The 22,190-nt window shown below is 42.4% G+C and overlaps 1 long non-coding RNA gene across 2 annotated transcripts in view; it reads left to right on the forward strand.

Moving 5' to 3' along the window:
* The window catches only part of LOC133633884 (uncharacterized), a 104,597-nt gene extending 83,083 nt beyond the window's left edge, over positions 1–21,514 (forward strand). For both annotated transcript variants that reach the window (XR_009821853.1, XR_009821852.1), the window contains one exon: positions 20,949–21,514. This is a non-coding gene — a long non-coding RNA (uncharacterized LOC133633884). The remainder of the gene's footprint in view (positions 1–20,948) is intronic.
* The last annotated feature ends 676 nt before the right edge of the window (positions 21,515–22,190 follow it).

The following is a 22,190-nucleotide window of genomic DNA, read 5'->3' on the forward strand; positions in this document are numbered from 1 at the left end:
TACAAAGTAGAAGCTGAAGTAAGTCAATACTTTTAAATATATGATTTAAAAACCTACCTGTTTAGTTAGGTTGTTCCTAAAGTATACACTTTAAACATGTAACATAGGACTGGATAGACTTGTATTTCTTCCACAATGGGGGAATAATATGATTGCAGTGCAGAATTTGACAACTTCTAAACAATCGCATTTTGACACAAATAGATGTTTGTATTTGCAATGAAAATAATAATTAGTCAGCAGACAGCAATAAAGAGCGCTGGGTCAGATGACGCGAAGACGGCTTCAATCTCATTCATTCTGATCGTTCACAACAGCGTTGTTCATACTTTATTTAGTGAAGTAAAAATTTAACGCTCAAATACAAGAATTAAGACAACATAATTGACATGTAAATCAGCAATTAAAATACTTCACTGTGTGGTTTGTATTAACAGTAAATATTCCATGCAGTTCACCAAAATGACGTCGACGTCTCTGCATTGTAGATTTGTCTACTAGGAGGAAGATCCCCCTACCACCATCTGCTGGGTTCCCAATGGACTATGGACTATGAATTATCATGAATTTAATAATTCAATAATTGTACCCACTCGGCTTCCTTTTTTGGCCCCTTCCCGAAGTTTCTTCTTTTCCCCAGCTCGGGCTTTTGGAGTTGTTCCTTGCTCGGAAATGGGTTCACATCAGAGGATGTCATTGGGGTTTATAACTAGAGATGTCAGATAATGGCTTTTTTACCGATATCCAATATTCCGATATTGTCCAATTCTTAATTACCGATTCCGATATCAACCGATACCGATATATACAGTCGTGGAATTAACACGTTATTATGCCTAATTTTGCTGTGATGCCCCGCTGGATGCATTAAACAATATAACAAGGTTTTCCAAAACAAATCAACTCAAGTTATGGAAAAAAATGCCAACATGGCACTGCCATATTTGTTATTGAAGTCACAAAGTGCATTATTTTTTTTAACATGCCTCAAAACAGCAGCTTGGAATTTGGGACATGCTCTCCCTGAGAGAGCTTGAGGAGGTTGAGGTGGGCGGGGTGGGGGTCGGGGTTGAGGTGGAGGGGGCGGGGTAGGGAGTAGCGGGGGTGTATATTGTAGCGTCCCGGAAGAGTTAGTGCTGCAAGGGGTTCTGGGTATTTGTTCTGTTGTGTTTATGTTGTGTTACGGTGCGGATGTTCTCCCGAAATGTGTTTGTCATTCTTGTTTGGTGTGGGTTCAAAGTGTGGCCTATATTTGTAACAGTGTTAAAGTTGTTTATACGGCTACCCTCAGTGTGACCTGTATGGCTGTTGACCAAGTATACATTGCATTCACTTGTGTGTGTGAAAAGCCGTAGATATTATGTGATTGGGCCGGCACGCAAAGGCAGTGCCTTTAAGGTTTATTGACGCTCTGTACTTCTCCCTGCGTCCGTGTACCACTCCGTCGTTTTAAAAAGTCATACATTTTACTTTTTGAAACCGATACCGATAATTTTCGATATTACATTTTAAAGCATTTATCGGCCGATAATATCGGACATCTCTATTTATAACCCTTTGAGACACTTGTAACTAAGGGCTATACAAAGATTTTGTAATTTACTGATTGATTCAAAATAGCGATTGCGTCATTCAAACACAATAAAACATTACCAACAACACCAAAAAGCAGTGACAAGTTGAAGTTATCTGTTAGATCCGGAGCTTGAAAGCTACAAGCGCTGGCTTATTAGCATGTAGCATTATCTCCTGTTATTTACATCACCACATAGCTGAACAAGCTGAAACTGTTACGTACGACGGGGGAAGGAGAAGACACTACGGCAGGGATCAGTTCAATAGGTGTATTGAACCTGATGATGATGTGATGGGGTGTGTATGCTACTCTAAGTAAATGGTGCAAGACGATGTGTAGAATTAACGATATAAATGTTACCAGAGTTTGTTGTACATGCGTGTTGGATAAATCCTTCGTCAGACCAAAGGGGCAAGACGAGAAGGCAGTCCGTGGGGAAGCAAGCGGTCGGGGGCTGGAAAGAAGCAACGAGGTCCGTGTCCAAGCAGGGACCGAGGGAGGCAGTCCGGAATCCAGAGGGAAGTCGAGGCACACAGCTCGATCGCCGGAAACAGGGGAAGCCCTCCGGGGAACACAAAGGAAATAAGACACGGGAACAGGGAAGGCACAGGGAGAGATCAAGTACGCAGGAGGGATGCCGGAGACGGGATGTTTACTACGAGGAGTGAACTACGTTCCGGCACTGGATCTTCGGGTCCGCTGGTCTTTATGCTGTCTGTCTTCATTAGTCCCAGGTGCGCAGATTGTAGATTGCCTGCAGCCTTCTAGCGGAGGTGCCGGCAGAGCTTGCCGCCGATGACATGCGGGATTGCGCGTGCGCCGTGACAGAAACGACCACAATCGCCCCCTAGTGTATGAGAGGCACACTGCATATGACCAACAGTTGAATTGGAGGTAGAGCTAGGAAAGTGGGACTTCACATAGATGTGAAAACATACTAAACTCAATTATTTGAGAAATCAGACTAATTTAGTGAATGGAAACGTCCATTTTCACCATTAGTGTGTGCAGTTGGTGGGATGGGTCTTTTAGACTAGAATTCCACTGCAAGTCCAATGTTGTGCCTTGGGTCGGTATTTGATTCCTTCTCAGGGCATTGAATGCATCTTAACTGGACTTTTTAAGTTGTCTTGGTAGACATTGCACCTGTCATCTGAGCAGGCTTTATCAGCTCATGCACATGGACTGGATAGAACAGCTCTAGCCTGGGGGGATGGTGCAGCATCCAAGGTATTTATCCTCCAAGGTGGAGACAGAGAAGGATTCAATTCCATTGTGGTGCAACACGACGAGCGTCAAGATACAATGGCATGCTAGTCAACATGTATTAAAAGACGTTGCCTTCATGACTATTGTTATAACTGAATGAGATACTAACCAGTGTTTTTCCAAAAACAACTCTTGTTGGCTGGCACTGGTCTCACCATATCAATCTTAACAACTGTCATTTTGCATCCCAGAAGAGTGAAACCATTCAAAGGTTATATGTTATTGTCTACTTCGGAGGGTAAAAGCATGTTCGACACCATTTTTGGCATAAAGTAAGCATTTTCACAAATTGCGAAATGAAGTAAAAACATCAATACTGCAGTAGTAGTGACTACTAGAGGAGAGCGTTTTTACACCAATTTGGAAAAAATGGTTGTCCAAAACCTAGCCGTCATGCTGGAATTTAGACAATGTAAAATTATTTTTTTACTAAACCCGACGGGGACGTTTTTTGTGTCTGTAGTTTTAATGTTGATCAGCTTTTGTTTGTCCACATTGTCACTGACACAGTCCGTATCCATCCATCCATCCATTTTCTACCGCTTGTCCATAAAGGACTATTGTGCAATTTATATATTTTTTACATACTATATACCAGTGTTTTTCAACCACTGTATCTCACGGCACTCTAGTGTGCCGTGAGATACAGTCTGGTGTGCCGTGGGAGAGTATGGCTAAAAATATTTTTTGCAAACCAGTAATTATAGTTTGCAAATTATGTGTTGTTGTTGAGTGTCGGTGCTGTCTAGAGCTTGGCAGAGTAACCGTGTAATACTCTTCCATATCAGTAGGTGGCAGCCGGTAGCTAATTGCTTTGCAGATGTCGGAAACATTGTGCAAGTAAAAAAGTATCTAATGCTTAAACCAAAAATAAACAAAAGGTGATTGCCCCTAAGAAAAGACATTGAAGCTTAGAGAAGGCTATGCAGAACAAAACTAAAACTGAACTGGCTACAAAGTAAACAAAAACAGAATGCTGGACGACAGCAAAGACTTACTGTGGAGCAAAGACGACATCCACAATGTACATCCGAACACGACATGACAATCAACAATGTCCCCACAAAGAAGGATAAAAACAACTGAAATATTCTTGATTGCTGAAACAAAGTAGATGCGGGAAATATTGCTCAAAAGAAGACATGAAACTGCTACAGGAAAATACCAAAAAAAAGAGAAAAAGCCACCAAAATAGGAGCGCAAGACAAGAACTAAAACACTACACACAGGAAAACAGCAAAAAACTAAAAATAAGTCCCAGCGTGATGTGACAGGTGGTGACAGTACACCTACTTTGAGACAAGAGCTACATTGATGCATGGTTGGTTATGGTTTAAAGTCATATCCAACAATTGCAACAACGACTTTTTACTGTCAACTGAGTTTTGTTTTTTTAATGAATTCTGCTGGGGGTGTGCCTCCGGATTTTTTCAACGCAAAAAATGTGCCTTGGCTCCAAAAAGGTTGAAAAACACTGCTATAAACCTGTGACACTGCAGTCATCCAACTTGTATTCCGACACGTTTTCTTCCCAGAAGTGAAAACCGGTACTTCTTAGAGGCGGTATAGTACCGAATATGATTCATTAGTATCGTGGTACTATACCAATACCGGTATACCGTACAACCCTAGTATATACAGTGTATATATATATATATATGGTAACACTTTAGTATGGGGAACATATTCTAAGTAACAAAGACTTAATTTAGAGTTATTTGGTTAGGGTTGGGGTTAGGGTTAGGGGTATAATAAGGCCACGCAGAATAAGGCATTAATAAGTACTTAATAATGATGAATTAAGAGCCAATATGGTACTAATTTGCATGTTTATAAGCAACTACTTAATGGTGAATATGTTGCCCATACTAAAGTCTCACCATTGATATATATATATATATATATATATATATATATATATATATATATATATATATATATATATATATATATATTTTTGTGTCCGCCCTAAAATCGGTAGGTTGTGAGTAAAACCCCGGCCGAGTCATACCAAAGACTATAAAAATGGGACCCATTACCTCCCTGCTTGGCACTCAGCATCAAGGGTTGGAATTGGGGGTTAAATCACCAAAAATGATTCCTGGGCGCGGCCACCGCTGCTGCCCACTGCTCCTCTCACCTCCCAGGGGGTGATCAAGGGTGATGGGTCAAATGCAGAGAATAATTTTGCCACACCTAGTGTGTGTGTGACAATCATTGGTACTTTAACTTTTTAAATATATATAAACACACACATTAAATACTGTTTATATACAGTATATATGTATATATATATATATATATATATATATATATATATATATATATATATATATATATATATATATATATATATATATATATATATATATATATATGTACAGTATATGTATATACTGTATATAAAGTATATACAGTATATATTTAGAATCGGGAGGAATAATAATCCCGATTTGGATGAGAATAATTGTTTTCCCCCGCACCCTTATTAAAGGCCTACTGAAACCCACTACTACCGACCACGCAGTCTGATAGTTTATGTATCAATGATGAAATCTTAACATTGCAACACATGCCAATACTGCCGGGTTAACTTATAAAGTGCAATTTTAAATTTTCTGCTAAACTTCCGGTTGAAAACGTCTTTGGATGATGACGTATGCGCGTAACGTAATCAGTGAAACAGAAGTATCGGTACCCCATTGAATACAATACAAAATAGCTCTGTTTTCATCTCATAATTCCACAGTATTCTGGACATCTGTGTTGGTGAAACTTTTGCAATTTGTTTAATGAACAATGAAGACTGCAAAGAAGAAAGTTGTAGGTGGGATCGGTGTATTAGCGGCGGACTACGGCAACACAACCAGGAAGACTTTGACTCGGATAGCAGACGCGCTAGCCGACGCTAGCCACCGACCGCACGGATGATCGTGGTAAAGTCCTTCGTCCTTCCGTCGATCGCTGGAACGCAGGTGAGCACGGGTGTTGATGAGCAGATGAGGGCTGGCTGGCGTAGGTGGAGCGGTAATGTTTTTATCATAGCTCTGTGAGGTCCCGTTACTAAGTTAGCTTCAATGGCGTCGTTAGCAACAGCATTTTTAAGCTTCGCCAAGCTGGAAAGCATTAACCGTGTATTTACATGTCCCTGGTTTAATAGTATTGTTGATCTTCTGTCTATCCTTCCAGTCAGGGATTTATTTGTTTTGTTTCTATATGCAGTTAAGCACGATGCTATCATGTTAGCTCCGTAGCTAAGTTAGCTTCAATGGCGTCGTTAGCAACAGCATTTTTAAGCTTCGCCAAGCTGGAAAGCATTAACCGTGTATTTACATGTCCCTGGTTTAATAGTATTGTTGATCTTCTGTCTATCCTTCCAGTCAGGGATTTATTTATTTTGTTTCTAAATGCAGTTAAGCGCGATGCTATCACGTTAGCTCCGTAGCTAAAGTGTTTCGTCGATGTATTGTCGTGAAGATAAAAGTCACTGTGAATGTCCATTTCGCGTTCTCGACTCTCATTTTCAAGAGGATATAGTTTCCGAGGTGGTTTGAAATACAAATCCGTGATCCACAATAGAAAAAGGAGAGAGTGTAGAATCCAATGAGCTAGCTTGTACCTAAGTTACGGTCAGAGCGAAAAAAGATATGTCTTGCACTGCATTCTAGTCCTTCACTCTAACGTTCCTCATCCACGAATCTTTCATCCTCGCACAAATTAATGGGGTAATCGTCGCTTTCTCGGTCCGAATCTCTCTTGCTGCTGGTGTAAACAATAGGAAAATATGAGCAGTCCTTCCTCCGGTGTCGTCACGCTACTTCCGGTAGGGGCAAGGCTTTTTTTTATCAGAGACCAAAAGTTGCGAACTTTATCGTCGTTGTTCTATACTAAATCCTTTCAGCAAAAATATGGCAATATCACGAAATGATCAAGTATGACACATAGAATGGATCTGCTATCCCAGTTTATATAAAAAAATTCATTTCAGTAGGCCTTCAAGGGGCCATTAAACAATCATGTGCACAGTTTTATATATTCCATATCCGTATTTTAGAATTTAAAAACTTACATATAAATACAGACTTGTCTTCAGGCTTATGTACCCACACAATGCAGCATGTAAAATACAACGTATGACCTATCGTTCCGCTGATGTTCACGGCAAAACGTAAAAAAAAACTACAAAAACTCGCTAGGCCCAGCATCCGAGCGTTCAGTGAATGTTCTCACTTGCAGGCATCCACTGGAGTGGAGTGGAGAGGAGGCAGAGAGGGAGAACAGCGACCAGGGTGTGGGAGAGCCTCTTCCATGTCATCTTTAAATCTAGTCAGCCAGGCTTGGGGGCGGAGAGAATGCAAATACATTGAGGTGGTGGGCGGGGCTTGACAGAGAGAAAAATGAATTCCAAATGGTCATTTCTGCATATAAACTAAGCATAACACTGATATCACATTTTATTTTTTTACCTGTGAGGTTACAGCAGTCATCTTCCGTCCTCTCCGACCAAGTGTGAAATATGGCAGTGGGGGTGGAGCAGAGTGGGCGACCCACACTTGAGTAGCACCGCATGATTCACCGTGACAATAAACCTTTATGCGCTATGTTGTATTGCCACTCTTTGCATCTGCGGCTCAGAAAAAAAGGAGGTTTTGGCTCCTCATTGTTGCTGTCCTACGCATCTTCTAAGACTTGACTGGCAGTGAAAAAGATATTTGAAAAACCATTATGTTCTTTTCACGACAATGTTGCAGTTTTTGTACGCTCCGCTTTTTGTACGATTCGGTTTTCAACGGAAAATGTTTGTATAGCGTCTCTGCGCAGTTTATTGCAATCAGACTCAAAATGGGACTTTTTACCGCATTTCAAAATGTTTCTGTTCAAATAAGGAGCAATTGGGGAAATTAAGAGATTGTTTTAATAACAGGTGGCTAGCATGTCTAAAAGGTACGTGCTAACTTAGCTATATTGCTAGCTCGTTATAATAATGATAACTTGTCCTCAAAACAATGATTGTGTGGCTAATTTGTTCTACATAAACAGTGTGCCTGGCTTAGTGATAATAGTCACTACACTTTATGACAGCGACACTACACTTTATGATAGTGACATTACACTTTATGATAGTGACATTACACTTTATAAAAGTGACACTACACTTTATGACAGTGACACTACACTTCATGATAGTAACACTACACTTTATGATAGTAACACTACGCTTTATGACAGCGACACTACACTTCATGATAGTAACACTACAGTTTATAATAGTAACACTACACTTTATGACAGCGACATTACACTTCATGATAGTAACACTACACTTTATGATAGTATCACTACACTTCATGATAGTAACACAACACTTTATGATAGTGACACTACACTTTATGATAGTAACACTACACTTTATGATAGCAACACTACACTTTATGACAGCGACACTACACTTCATGATTGTAACACTACACTTCATGATAGTAACACTACACTTTATGATAGTAACACTACACTTTATGATAGTAACACTGCACTTCATGATAGTAACACTACAATTTATGATAGTAACACTACACTTTATAATAGTGACACTACACTTTATGATAGTGACACTACACTTAATGATAGTAACACTACACTTTATGAGAGCGACACTACACTTCATGATAGTAACACTACACTTAATGATAGTAACACTACACTTTATGATAGTGACACTACACTTCATGACAGTAACACTACACTTTATGACAGCGACACTACACTTCATGATAGTAACACTACACTTCATGATAGTGACACTACACTTCATGATAGTGACACTACACTTCATGATAGTAACACTACACTTAATGATAGTGACACTACACTTTATGATAGTGACACTACACTTTATGATAGTGACATTACACTTCATGATATTAACACTACATTTAATGATAGTAACACTACACTTTATGATAGTTACACTACACCTTATGATAGTGACACTACACTTCATGATAGTAACACTACACTTTATGATAGCGACACTACACTTTATGATAGTGACACTACACTTTATGATAGTGACACTACACTTTATGATAGTGACTTTACACTTCATGATAGTAACACTACACTTCATGATAATAACACTATACTTTATGATAGTAACACTGCACTTTATGACAATGAAACTACACTTTATGATAGTAATACTACACTTATTGATAGTAACACTACACTTTATGATAGCAACACTACACTTTATGACAGCGACACTACACTTCATGATATTAACACTACAATTTATGATGGTGACACTACACTTTATGATAGTGACATTACAGTTTGATAGTGCACTACACTTTATGATAGTGACACTACGTTTCGTAATGGTGACACAACATTTTGTAATGGTGACACTACACTTTGTAATAGTAAGACTACACTTTATGATAGTGGCATTACACTTTGTGATAGTGACACTATATTTTATGATGGTGACACTGAACTTTATAATAGTGACATTATAGTTTGTGATAGTGAGACTACACTTTATGATATTGACACTGCACTTTATGATAGCGACACCAAACTTTATTATAGTGACACTACACTTTATGATAGTGACACTACACTTTATGATAGTGACACTACACTTTGATAGTGACACTAAACTTTGTGATAGTGACACTACACTTTATGATAGCGACACTACACTTTATGATAGTGACGCTACAGTTTGATAGACACTACACTTCATGATAGTGACACTACACTTTGATAGACACTGCACTATATGATAGTGACACTACACTTTATGATAGTGACGCTACACTTTATGATAGTGACGCTACACATTGATAGAGACTACACTATTTTATAGTGACACTAAACTTTGTGATGGTTACACTGCACTTTATGATAGCGACTCTACACTTTATGATAGTGAGATTACATTTAATGATAGTGACGCTACACTTTGATAGACACTACACTATATGATAGTGAAACTCAACTTTGTGATAGTAACACTACACTTTATGATAGCGACACTACACTTTATGACAGTGAGACTTCACGTCATGATAGTGACACTACACTTTGATAGAGACTACATTATTTTATAGTGACACTCAACTTTGTGATAGTAACACGACACTACACTTTATGATAGTGAGACTACATTTAATGATAGTGACGCTACACTTTGATAGACACTACACTATATGATAGTGACACTAAACTTTGTGATAGTAACACTACACTTTATGATAGTGACATTACACCTTGTGATAGTGACACTACACTTTATGATAGCGACACTGCACTTTGTGATAGCAACACTACACTTTATGATAGTGACACTAAACTTTGTGATAGTGACACTACACTTTATGATAGTGACGCTACACTTTGATAGACACTACACTATATGATAGTGACACTCAAATTTGTGATAGTAACACTACACTTTATGATAGCGACACTACACTTTATGATAATGAGACTACACTTCATGATAGTGACGCTACACTTTGGTAGAGACTACACTATTTTATAGTGACACTAAACTTTGATAGTAACACTACACTTTATGATAGGGACATTACACCTTGTGATAGTGACACTACCCTTTATGATAGCGACGCTGCACTTTATGATAGTGACATTACACTTTATGATAGTGACACTGAACTTTGTGATAATGACACTACACTTTATGATAGTGATGCTACACTTTGATAGACACTACACTATATGATAGTGACACTAAACTTTGTGATAGTAACACTACACCACACTTTGATAGTGAGACTACACTTAATGATAGTGACGCTACACTTTGATAGAGACTACACTATTTTATATTGACACTAATCTTTGTGATAGTAACACTACACTTTATGATAGTAACAACAGTGAAGGACTAGTGGAAGCGATTCAGATAGGGAAGATGCTGTGAGAGGCGGGTGGGACCTGATATTCAGCTGGGAATGACTACAACAGTAAATAAACGCAAGACATATATATACTCTATTAGCCACAACACAACCAGGCTTATATTTAATATGCCACAAATTAATCCCGCATAACAAACACCTAGGTGTTTGTTATGCTAGCTCCTAGCTCCTAGCTCCCGTCCATATAACCCGCCAATACAATTCAAACACCTGCACAACACACACAATCACTCAGCCCAAAGGACCGTTCACCTAACCCAAGGTTCATAAAGCTTATATATTTACCCAAAGTTACGTACGTGACACGCACGTACGGGCAAGCGATCAAATGTTTGGAAGCGCAGCTGCGTACTCACGGTACCGCGTCTGCGTCTGTGTATCCAAATCAAAGTAATCCTGGTAAGAGTCTGTGTTGTCCCAGTTCTCTACAGGCGTCTGTGTATCGAAGTCAAAGTCCTCCTGGTAAGAGTCTCTGTTGTCCGAGTTCTTCGATCTTGACTGCATCTTTCGGGAATGTAAACAATGAAACACCGGCTGTGTTGTGTTGCTGACTTCCCTCGCAAAATACTCCGCTTCGCACCGACAACTTTCTTCTTTGCTTGCTCAGCTTCTTTCTCCATAATGCAATGAACAAATTACAACAGATTCACCAACACAGATGTCCAGAATACTGTGGAATAATGAGATGAGAACAGAGCTAGTTTGTATTGGCTTCAATGGGGTATCCATACTTCTGTTTCACTGGCTACATCACGCGCATACGTCATCATACATAGACATTTTCAACCGGAAGTTTAGCGGGAAATTTATAATTGCACTTTATAAGTTAACCCGGCCGTATTGGCATGTGTTGCAATGTTAAGATTTCATCATTGATATATAAACTATCAGACTGCGTGGTCGGTAGTAGTGGGTTTCAGTAGGCCTTTAAGCAGGATATTGAGGAAAATATATTAATTTTGTTATTGTGCACAAAAACATTGATTATTGTGTTGCCCAGTATTTGTACTTTTTGGAGGAGTTGGCCTTTGTTTTTTCCATTCCTCTTCCTTGTGAATGATTAATTGAAGCACAAAAAATAATATTTGATAGACTGCTGATAGTGCTGGTGCCCACCCTAAATGTAAACGGAGCCTACAGTAGTCATGAGGTGTCATCAGCCGTGCGTCACGCGGCGTTGCAGCAACATTGAAAGGCGTTTCCATTCAGTCATGTCCTACCTCTCCCAAAGAAAGGTGTCTTTAGCAGTCGGCGAGGTCGCTATCAGCCTCGCACAGGAAGTCGCACATTCCTCAAACAATGAATTCAAATGAGTCCACAGTGTAATACCTTTTATTCCCTTATCTTAACCCCGCAGACGTTCAAACAAAGTAATAACGGTCCTACTTAAACATACTACAATTTGTTGTTTTAGCAACGCTATCAGCAGGATGTCACTCAGGCAAACCTCCGCGTAACATAAGCAAAGAAAACGTTGGTTTTTTATCCATCCGCTCGTCATTTAGAAGACCTCTTGTTCATGATGGATTATGAACAGTCTGGCTTCTATTGGTTGATTAATGAACATTTTATATGTAACTGTCGACCTGATGTTCAACAGTTTAGTCAATTGGCAGATTTGATTCTTAAAGGGGAACTGCACTTTTTGTGGGGAATTTAGCTTATCACCCACAATCCTTATGTAAGATAAGAACTAGAGATGTCAGATAATGGCTTTTTTACCGATATCCAATATTCCGATATTGTCCAACTCTTAATTACCGATACCGATATCAACCGATACAGATATATACAGTCGTGGAATTAACACATTATTATGCCTAATTTTGTTGTGATGCCCCGCTGGATGCGTTAAACAATGTAACAAGGTTTTCCAAAATAAATCAACTCAAGTTATGGAAAAAAATGCCAATATGGCACTGCCATATTTATTATTGAAGTCACGACGTGCATTTTTTTTTTTAACATGCCTCAAAACAGCAGCTTGGAATTTGGGACATGCTCTCCCTGAGAGAGCATGAGGAGGTTGAGGTGGGGGTAGGGGGTAGCGGGGGGTGTATATTGTAGCGTCCCGGAAGAGTAAGTGCTGCAAGGGGTTCTGGGTATTTGTTCTGTTGTGTTTATCTTGTGTTACAGTGTGGAAGTTCTCCCGAAATGTGTTGGTCATTCTTGTTTGGTGTGGGTTCACATGTGGCGCATATTTGTAACAGTGTTAAAGTTGTTTATACGCCCACCCTCAGTGTGACCTGTATGGCTGTTGACCAAATATGCGTTGTATTCACATGTGTGTGTGAAAAGCCGTAGATATTATGTGATTGGGCCGGCACGCAAAAGCAGTGCCTTTAAGGTTTATTGGCGCTCTGTACTTCTCCCTACGTCCGTGTACACAGCAGTGTTTTAAAAAGTCATTAATGTTACTTTTTGAAACCGATACAGATAATTATGAAACTGAAACCAATAATTTCCGATATTACATTTTAAAGCATATATCGGCCGATAATATCGGCAGTATGATATTATCGGACATCCCTGATAAGAACACATATGTATTTTTTAAATTTTTTTTATGCATTGTATGTCATAAAATACAGCAAGTACACAGTGACAGTTGGTAGGTAGTACATGCAAAAGCCTCATTTAAATATGGCAGTCGGCACCACTTTTGTATTTATTTTTTGTGCAAGCAGTCTTAATAGCTAACCCACAACACACCCTGTAATAGGGTTGTACGGTATACCAGTATTAGTATAGTACCGCAATACTAATGAATCATATTCGGTTCTATACCGCCTCTGAAAAGTACTCTTCCGCCCCCCCAAATCGTCGTCACGTCGTGTCATTGCTGGTTTACGAGCAGACGAGCATGTTCGGCGGCACACAATCATGGACTACTTACAAGCAGACACAGCGTGGAGACAGAAAAGGGAGAACGGACGCATTTTGGCTTAAAAACTAACGATAAAGGTGAAGTTATAACACTGAAACGCCCACCGGGAGAGGTGCTTTAAGACATGGCTAGCTAGCTAGCGGCTAAAGTCCAGTCCCAGTAGGCAGTGTTTTAGCTACTTCTAAATCACTAATCCTGGTCTCCATGGCGACAAATAAAGTACATTTCTTACAAGTATCATTCCTGCAGGACGAGGAATAGCTAAACATGCTTCACTACACACCGTAGCTCACCGGCATCAAAATGTAAACAAATGCCATTGGTGCATCTACACCTAACATCCACTGTAATGATACCAAGTACATGCGCGTATCAAGTCAATACTACTATGATTACGTCGATATTTTTTGGCATCACAACATCTTCTTTCGTTTTTTTAAAATGTATATTATGTTTATAAAGTGTCCGCCCTGAGATCGGTAGGTCATGAGTTCAAAACCTGGCCGAGTCATACCAAAGACTATAAAAATGGGGCCTATTACTTCCCTGCTTGGCACTCAGCATCAAGGGTTGGAATTGGGGGTTAAATCACCAAATGATTCCCGGGCGTGGCCACCGCTGCTGCTCACTGCTCCCCTGTGGGGATGGGTCAAATGCAGAGGATAATTTCACGCACCTAGTGTGTGTGTGACAATCATTGGCACTTTAACTTTAACTTTAAATATGTCCCTGGACACATGAGGACTTTGAATATGACCAAGGTATGATCCTGTAACTACTTGGTATCGGATTGATACTGTCATGTCTGTGTTCATGTTTTTGTTTGGCCATGTGCTGTTTTGTTTTTTGGACACTTCCTTAGTTCCTGGTTTCACTTCCTGGTTTTGTTTTGTTTCCATGGTTACTCATTAGTTTCACCTGTTCCACGTTTGGACTCACACACACCTGTCTCACGTTTTCACATTGTCATGTCACGCACCTGTTCACAGTTAGTCACGCACCTGTTTTCACTTATCATGTCACTATATAGGCTTTTCTGTTTCTGTTGTTTGTCCTGGCGACATCACATTCATGCCATGTTCACAGTTCCTTGTCACGTTAGTTCTTGTTTCATCTCATGCCAAGTAAGTTTTGTTTATTGTTCATAGTTTTGTGCCCACGTGCATGTCTTTTGTTTCATAGTCTAGTTTTCTACTTCCGCCTTTGTGCGCGCTTTTTGTTTTGTCATAGCCAAGTTTGTTACCTCCTCTGTGAGCGCCTTTTGTTTGTACCTTTTGTTTGAGTTAAAAGATTAAACATGTCCTCACCTGCACGCCACGTATGGTCCAATTCGTTTGCACCACGGGAGAGTAAACCACGCCAAAGACCAAGTCTTGACAGATGTCGCCAGCATAAGAGCTCTCCCGCAAGATTGGACAAAGGAACGTGGGAGGTCCTGCGCGCCATGGAAGCCGAGACACTCCGCCATTCCCCCATGGAGCGCAGGGATCTCATGTGGGGTCCGACCGGCAAACTGGTGCCGATCAGCTCCCTTTGGCCCGGGGACGTTGGCACGTCATCCCTGTCCCGGAAGCGGCGCTCCAGACCGAGGACGTCAGGGAAGGTGAGCGGACAGCACGCTGCGCTCCTGCAGGCTCCTCCCCCTCCGGGCGGAAATGGAAGTCAGCCAGCCTGGCAGCTCAAGGAGCACTCCACAGACCTGGAGATTTTTTTCCCAAATTCTTTACCGGTTCAATCCAAGCCACCCAAATTCCATGCCCCGCCCCCCAGGACTCATGCCACGCCCAAGTCACACATTTTTTTTTCACCCACAAAAGCCCAGGTGGGGGGGAAAGAAATACTTTTTGGACAGTTTGGAGGGGAGGATTCTGCCCCCCTCCTGACCACCCTCCACCCACCCAAAGAAACGATTCCAGACGGCAGGGCGCGCGTCTGGTATCCGCTCCTTGAGGGGGGGGCTAGGGCTGGGAATTGTTCAGGTGGGGTGGCTCAGCATCATCACGCCAAGCCACAGCCTCCAGCACGACCACCACCACCTGTCTTTCGACCTGCCAAGCCACAGCCACCAGCACGACCCCCACCACCAGTCTTTCGTCACGCCAAGCCACAGCCTCCAGCACGACCCCCACCACCTGTCTTTCGACCTGCCAAGCCACAGCCACCAGCACGGCCGCCACCACCAGTTTTTCGACCATGCCAAGATCCACCTGCTCCACGCCCAGCTCCACGCCAAGCGCCACCAGTACCTGCTCCACGCCAAGCGCCACCAGTACCTGCTCCACGCCAAGCGCCGCCAGTACCTGCTCCACGCCAAGCGCCGCCAGTACCTGCTCCACGCCAAGCGCCGCCAGTACCTGCTCCACGCCAAGCGCCGCCAGTCGCAGCTTCACGACGCCAAGCGCCGCCAGTCGCAGCTTCACGACGCCAAGCGCCGCCAGTCGCAGCTTCACGACGCCAAGCGCCGCCAGTCGCAGCTTCACGACGCCAAGCGCCGCCAGTCGCAGCTTCACGACGCCAAGCGCCGCCAGTCGCAGCTTCACGACGCCAAGTGCCGCCAGTCGCAGCTTCACGACGCCAAGTGCCGCCAGTCGCAGCTTCACGACGCCAAGTGCCGCCAGTCGCAGCTTCACGACGCCCAGTGCCGCCAGTCGCAGCTTCACGACGCCAAGTGCCGCCAGTCGCAGCTCCACGCCAAAACCAAGCACCCCCAAACCAAGACCAAGTCCAAGACCAACTACGCCAAGACCAAGACCAACTACGCCAAGACCAAGACCAACCACGCCAAGTCCAAGACCAAGACCAACCACGCCAAGTCCAAGACCAAGTCCAAGACCAAGACCCAGACCCTCGCCAAGTCCAAGACCAAGACCAACCACGCCAAGTCCAAGTCCAAGACCAACCACGCCAAGTCCAAGTCCAAGACCAACCACACCAAGTCCAAGACCAAGACCCACGCTGCCAAGACCATGACCCACGCTGCCAAGACCAAGACCGCCAAGGCCAAGACCACCCACGCCAAGACAAAGACCCCCCACGCCAAGCTTCGCCGCCTGACGCACCACGCCAAGCTTCGCCGCCTGACGCACCACGCCAAGCTTCGCCGCCTGCCACGACAACGCGCCCACCTCCTCGTCGGCCAAGGATGTGGCCATTCCATGGGCGTCCGCCACGCCAGGTGCGCCGACCTCCTCGTCTGCCACGAATGTGGCCATTCCCAGGTCGCCCACCTCGTCAGGTTCAGCGGCGGTCTACCCGCCGTCGCCACCTGACTCTGCCCCGGTGGATTCGGGGACACCTGGTCTGGCGACCCACCGCCATGTCCCCCTCCCCCCCTCCCATGACTCTTGATCCTGTTTTTTGTTTTTGGCCATCTGGGATCTGTCCGTAAGGGGGGGGTTCTGTCATGTCTGTGTTCATGTTTTTGTTTGGCCATGTGCTGTTTTGTTTTTTGGACACTTCCTTAGTTCCTGGTTTCACTTCCTGGTTTTGTTTTGTTTCCATGGTTACTCATTAGTTTCACCTGTTCCACGTTTGGACTCACACACACCTGTCTCACGTTTTCACATTGTCATGTCACGCACCTGTTCACAGTTAGTCACGCACCTGTTTTCACTTATCATGTCACTATATAGGCTTTTCTGTTTCTGTTGTTCGTCCTGGCGACATCTCACATTCATGCCATGTCCACAGTTCCTTGTCACGTTAGTTCTTGTTTCATCTCATGCCAAGTAAGTTTTGTTTATTGTTCATAGTTTTGTGCCCACGTGCATGTCTTTTGTTTCATAGTCTAGTTTTCTACTTCCGCCTTTGTGCGCGCTTTTTGTTTTGTCATAGCCAAGTTTGTTACCTCCTCTGTGAGCGCCTTTTGTTTGTACCTTTTGTTTGAGTTAAAAGATTAAACATGTCCTCACCTGCACGCCACGTATGGTCCAATTCGTTTGCACCACGGGAGAGTAAACCACGCCAAAGACCAAGTCTTGACAGATACCCACATTTGTGGTATAATCCAAAACTAATGTAAAGTATCCGAACAACAGAAGAATAAATGATTTTATTACATTTTAACAGAAGTGTTCACAGACATGTTAAAAGACAAAATAAACCGATATTAACAGTAAATGAACAAGTAGATTAATAATTAATTTTCTACCACTTGTCCTTAATAATGTTGACCAAATAATAGAATAATAAATGACACAATATGTTACTGCATATGTCAGCAGACAAAATTAAGAGCCTTTGTTTGTTTACTTACTAATAAAAGATGAGTTGCCTAGTATGTTCACTATTTAATTTAAGGACTTAACCGCTATAACAAACATATGTTTAATGTACCCTAAGATTTTTTGTTAAAATAAAGCCAATAATGCAACTTTTTTGTGGTCCCCTTTATTTAGAAAAGTACAGAAAAGTATCAAAATAATTTTAGTACCGGTACTGCTACCAAAATATTGGTATCATTACAACACTAGTACAGTATATATATTTCACATAAAACATAATATGGCGCTTATGCAGCTAAAATACCAACAAAATTATCAGCCCTCAGCCTTTAAAAAAAACGCATTCTCAGCGCCGTATGCGATCGATACAATCCCGATTGAATGTGCTCAACGAAAACTGCAAGGTCGGTTTTAAGAAAAGTATACTTTTAATATATACTGCACAGAAAGTGTTTTAATAGGCAAGAGTTGCAGCTCAACATTTGCAATGTGGTATTCGGTAGGGAGTGTACTCTTGACCGTGGAGCGATAAGAATTATCTGACTTTTTTCTGTGTGCGCGCTCGACCTCCCTGCTTTCCTCCTTATCATTTATTTCCTGCAGCACTGTTTTTTATTTGTATTTTACACCTCCCTCTTCTCATTTTTCACTCCTAGCTTCCACCAACCTCCTAAAACAATAACATATATCTATACTGTAGATAACCGGACCCTTTTTCCTGTCCTTAATTGTTTCTGCCTTTGGTTAAATGTCAAAGTCGCTGTTCCTCCTTTCCTACGCCTCCCTCCTTTTTGCCTTCCATGTTCTTTCATTTTCATTACATAGGAGTTAATTACAAGCAAGTAATCAATCAGACTCCATGCATACACGTATTATTACACCACAAATAGAAAGGTGTTTTTGTCTGACCTTTTGGTTTTTCGTTTTATATGAAATCATGTACTGCAACACTTCTCCCAAGAGGAAATAAAGGGAATTATCTATTCTGATTTAATATAACAAATGAAAGACAGGTTTTTACCATCAAGCTTAAATCCGACACGCATTCTGCTCCATTTCTTTAACCCAATGCAGCCCCCGAGTCAAAAAGTTTGGGGACCCCTGATATAGACTATTGAGTTTTGTTTTCAACATGTTCTGCTGGTGGTGTGCCTCTGGATTTTTTCAATGAAAAAGATGTTGCCTTGGCTCAAAAAAGGTTGAAAAACACGGGTATATTGTCCATCTATCCATCCATTTTCTACCGCTTGTCCCGTTCGGGGTCGCGGGGGGTGCTGGAGCCTATCTCAGCTGCATTCGGAGGGAAGGCGGGGGTCATCATCATCGGCGGTCACTCGAACGAGTATAACGATCCTCCTGGTAGGGGTGCATCCCTTTATGGAGGATGCCTGTGCGTGACTTTGTCCTTGACAGAATCGGGACAGGGTCCAGTGGCATGGAGTCCAAGACGACTGGGGACCCTTTTCTGCTGCAGCCTTCTTCCTGCCATCGCAGCCGTTGTGGTAGTTCTTCAATCTACCGTCTTCCGCCTGCTCCGTCGTTGAGGTGTTCACCGTATCCCTGGCTCGGGGGCAGTCAGGTACTAGGCCTTTGCCAAGGGCCACCTGGGGTAACAGTAGTAAAGGGGTTAACCTCCTAGTGCCCCAAGACCCTCCACTGCCGGAAGCACTTTAACGTCATGCCCAGGACAAGGAAGGCGGGGTTCACCCTGGACAAGTCGCCACCTCATCGTAGGGCCAACACAGATAGACAGACAACATTCACACTCACATTCACACACTAGGGCCAATTTTAGTGTTGCCAATCAACCTATCCCCAGGTGCATGTCTTTGGAGGTGGGAGGAAGCCGGAGTACCCGGAGGGAACCCACGCAGTCACGGGGAGAACATGCAAACTCCACACAGAAAGATCCCGAGCGCAGGATCGAACCCAGGACCTTCGTATCGTGAGGCAGATGCACTAACCCCTCTCAATCAATCAATCAATCAATGTTTATTTATATAGCCCTAAATCACAAGTGTCTCAAAGAGCTGCACAAGCCACAACGACAACCTCGGTTCAGATACCACAAAAGGGCAAGGAAAAACTCACAACCCAGTGGGATGTCAATGAGAATGACTATGAGAAATCTCATGGGTAACTTACACATCTGTGAAGGCGCCATTAATGCTGAAAGGTACATACAGGTTTTGGAGCAACATATGTTGCCATCCAAGCAACGTTACCATGGACGCCCCTGCTTATTTCAGCAAGACAATGCCAAGCCACGTGTTACAATACCGTGGCTTCATAGTAAAAGAGTGCGGGTACTAGACTGGCCTGCCTGTAGTCCAGACCTGTCTCCCATTGAAAATGTGTGGCGCATTACGAAGCCTAAAATACCACAACGGAGACCCCCGGACTGTTGAACAACTTAAGCTGTACATCAAGCAAGAATGGGAAAGAATTCCACCTGAGAAGCTTAAAAAATGTGTCTCCTCAGTTCCCAAACGTTTACCGAGTGTTGTTAAAAGGAAAGGCCATGTAACACAGTGGTGAACATGCCCTTTCCCAACTACTTTGGCACGTGTTGCAGCCATGAAATTCTAAGTTAATTATTATTTGCAAAAAAATAATAAAGTTTATGAGTTTGAACATTAAATATCTTGTCTTTGTAGTGCATTCAATTGAATATGTGTTGAAAAGGATTTGCAAATCATTGTATTCCGTTCATATTTACATCTAACACAATTTCCCAACTCATATGGAAATGGGGTTTGTATGTAATATTATATATTATACAATTTAACATGAGTGAGTAGCAGTTTAGTTGTCTCTTGCCTACAGTCTAGCATTGTGGTGGCTGCACGAGTGCTGCCGGCACCAGGGAGCCGCGGTTTATTGAGGAGAAACGTGTCAGTATACAGGAACAGTAATCCCTGTCTTTGGCGGGTCAGGGTCTTTTTCACGCCACACATCTTCAGTCCTTATCAGATTCCTGCCGAGTGCTGACCTTGAGATTGCGATGATCTCCCCTCCTTCTCGTCTCCTTTCCTCTCATCAAGGCCAGAGGAGATAAGAAGTGACTGCTCGCTGATAGAGGCCTCGCACGGCCGCTCGCCCACACGCCAACTCCTCCCGGCTGGACGACGACGGCAGATTTCGGCGTCGAGAGATCGAGCTTATCGGGCGACCGCCAAAACCTCCTCCGGCAAAGAGCGACAAATAAATACCAGGCGAAGCTACCTCTGTTTCTGACGCCGTGGTGCGGCGTTTCTGGCGACCATCTGCCTGTGACACCTGCTCTTGGTGCGTTGTGTTGAAGAGGGAGGCAATTAAAAGGCAGCTACAAAGAGCAGATTTGTCTGCGCTCAACACTTTGGCCCACCTACACTCCTCTCGGCAGGACAACCACAGCCAGTGGAACATGGCTCCTGTTCTGGGGGTTAATTAACTCGCAGGTGCCAGAACAAAGAGAAGTTTTTTTTTTGTGGCTCTCGGTGTGATGAAGAGGTCACCACAAACTGTATTCATTTTATTCAGTGGGTAAAATATATCATGTTGAATATGTGGCTGGCAGCAATGCACATCAGTGTTTCCCGTAAGCTGCCAAGATACCTGTGGCGGTGGGGGCGTGGCTATGGGCGTGGTCACCATGACATCATCGAGTAATTTGCATAATTTACTACAATGATATGATTTTCTCTAAAAAGGCTCAAAAAATGTATACTTACTAATTAATAATAACAGTTTTGTTTTAAACGTCCATCCATCCATCCATCCATCCATCCATTTTACAATATAATTACAACACTTTATGTACATATTTATATACAGATTTGAACAATAAGTTATTCACTGAAATATATTTATTAAATGTGGTTCTTACAAAAATTATATCTTATAAAATATAAAATTTAAAATGTCTCTTAAAGCTCTGCCCCTTTAAAGGCCTACTGAAATGAATTTTTTTTATTTAAACGGGGATAGCAGATCTATTCTATGTGTCATACTTGATCATTTCGCGATATTGCCATATTTTTGCTGAAAGGATTTAGTATAGAACAACGACGATAAAGATTGCAACTTTTGGTATCTGATAAAAAAAAGGCTTGCACCTACCGGAAGTAGCGTGACGTAGTCAGTTGAACATATACGCAAAGTTCCCTATTGTTTACAATGATGGCCGCATGAAGTGAGAGAGATTCGGACCGAGAAAGCGACAATTTCCCCATTAATTTGAGCGAGGATGAAAGATTTGTGGATGAGTAAAGTGCAAGTGAAGGACTAGTGGGGAGTTGAAGCTA

This window comes from Entelurus aequoreus, linkage group LG18, assembly GCF_033978785.1.
Source record: "Entelurus aequoreus isolate RoL-2023_Sb linkage group LG18, RoL_Eaeq_v1.1, whole genome shotgun sequence".
NCBI lineage: Eukaryota > Metazoa > Chordata > Actinopteri > Syngnathiformes > Syngnathidae > Entelurus > Entelurus aequoreus.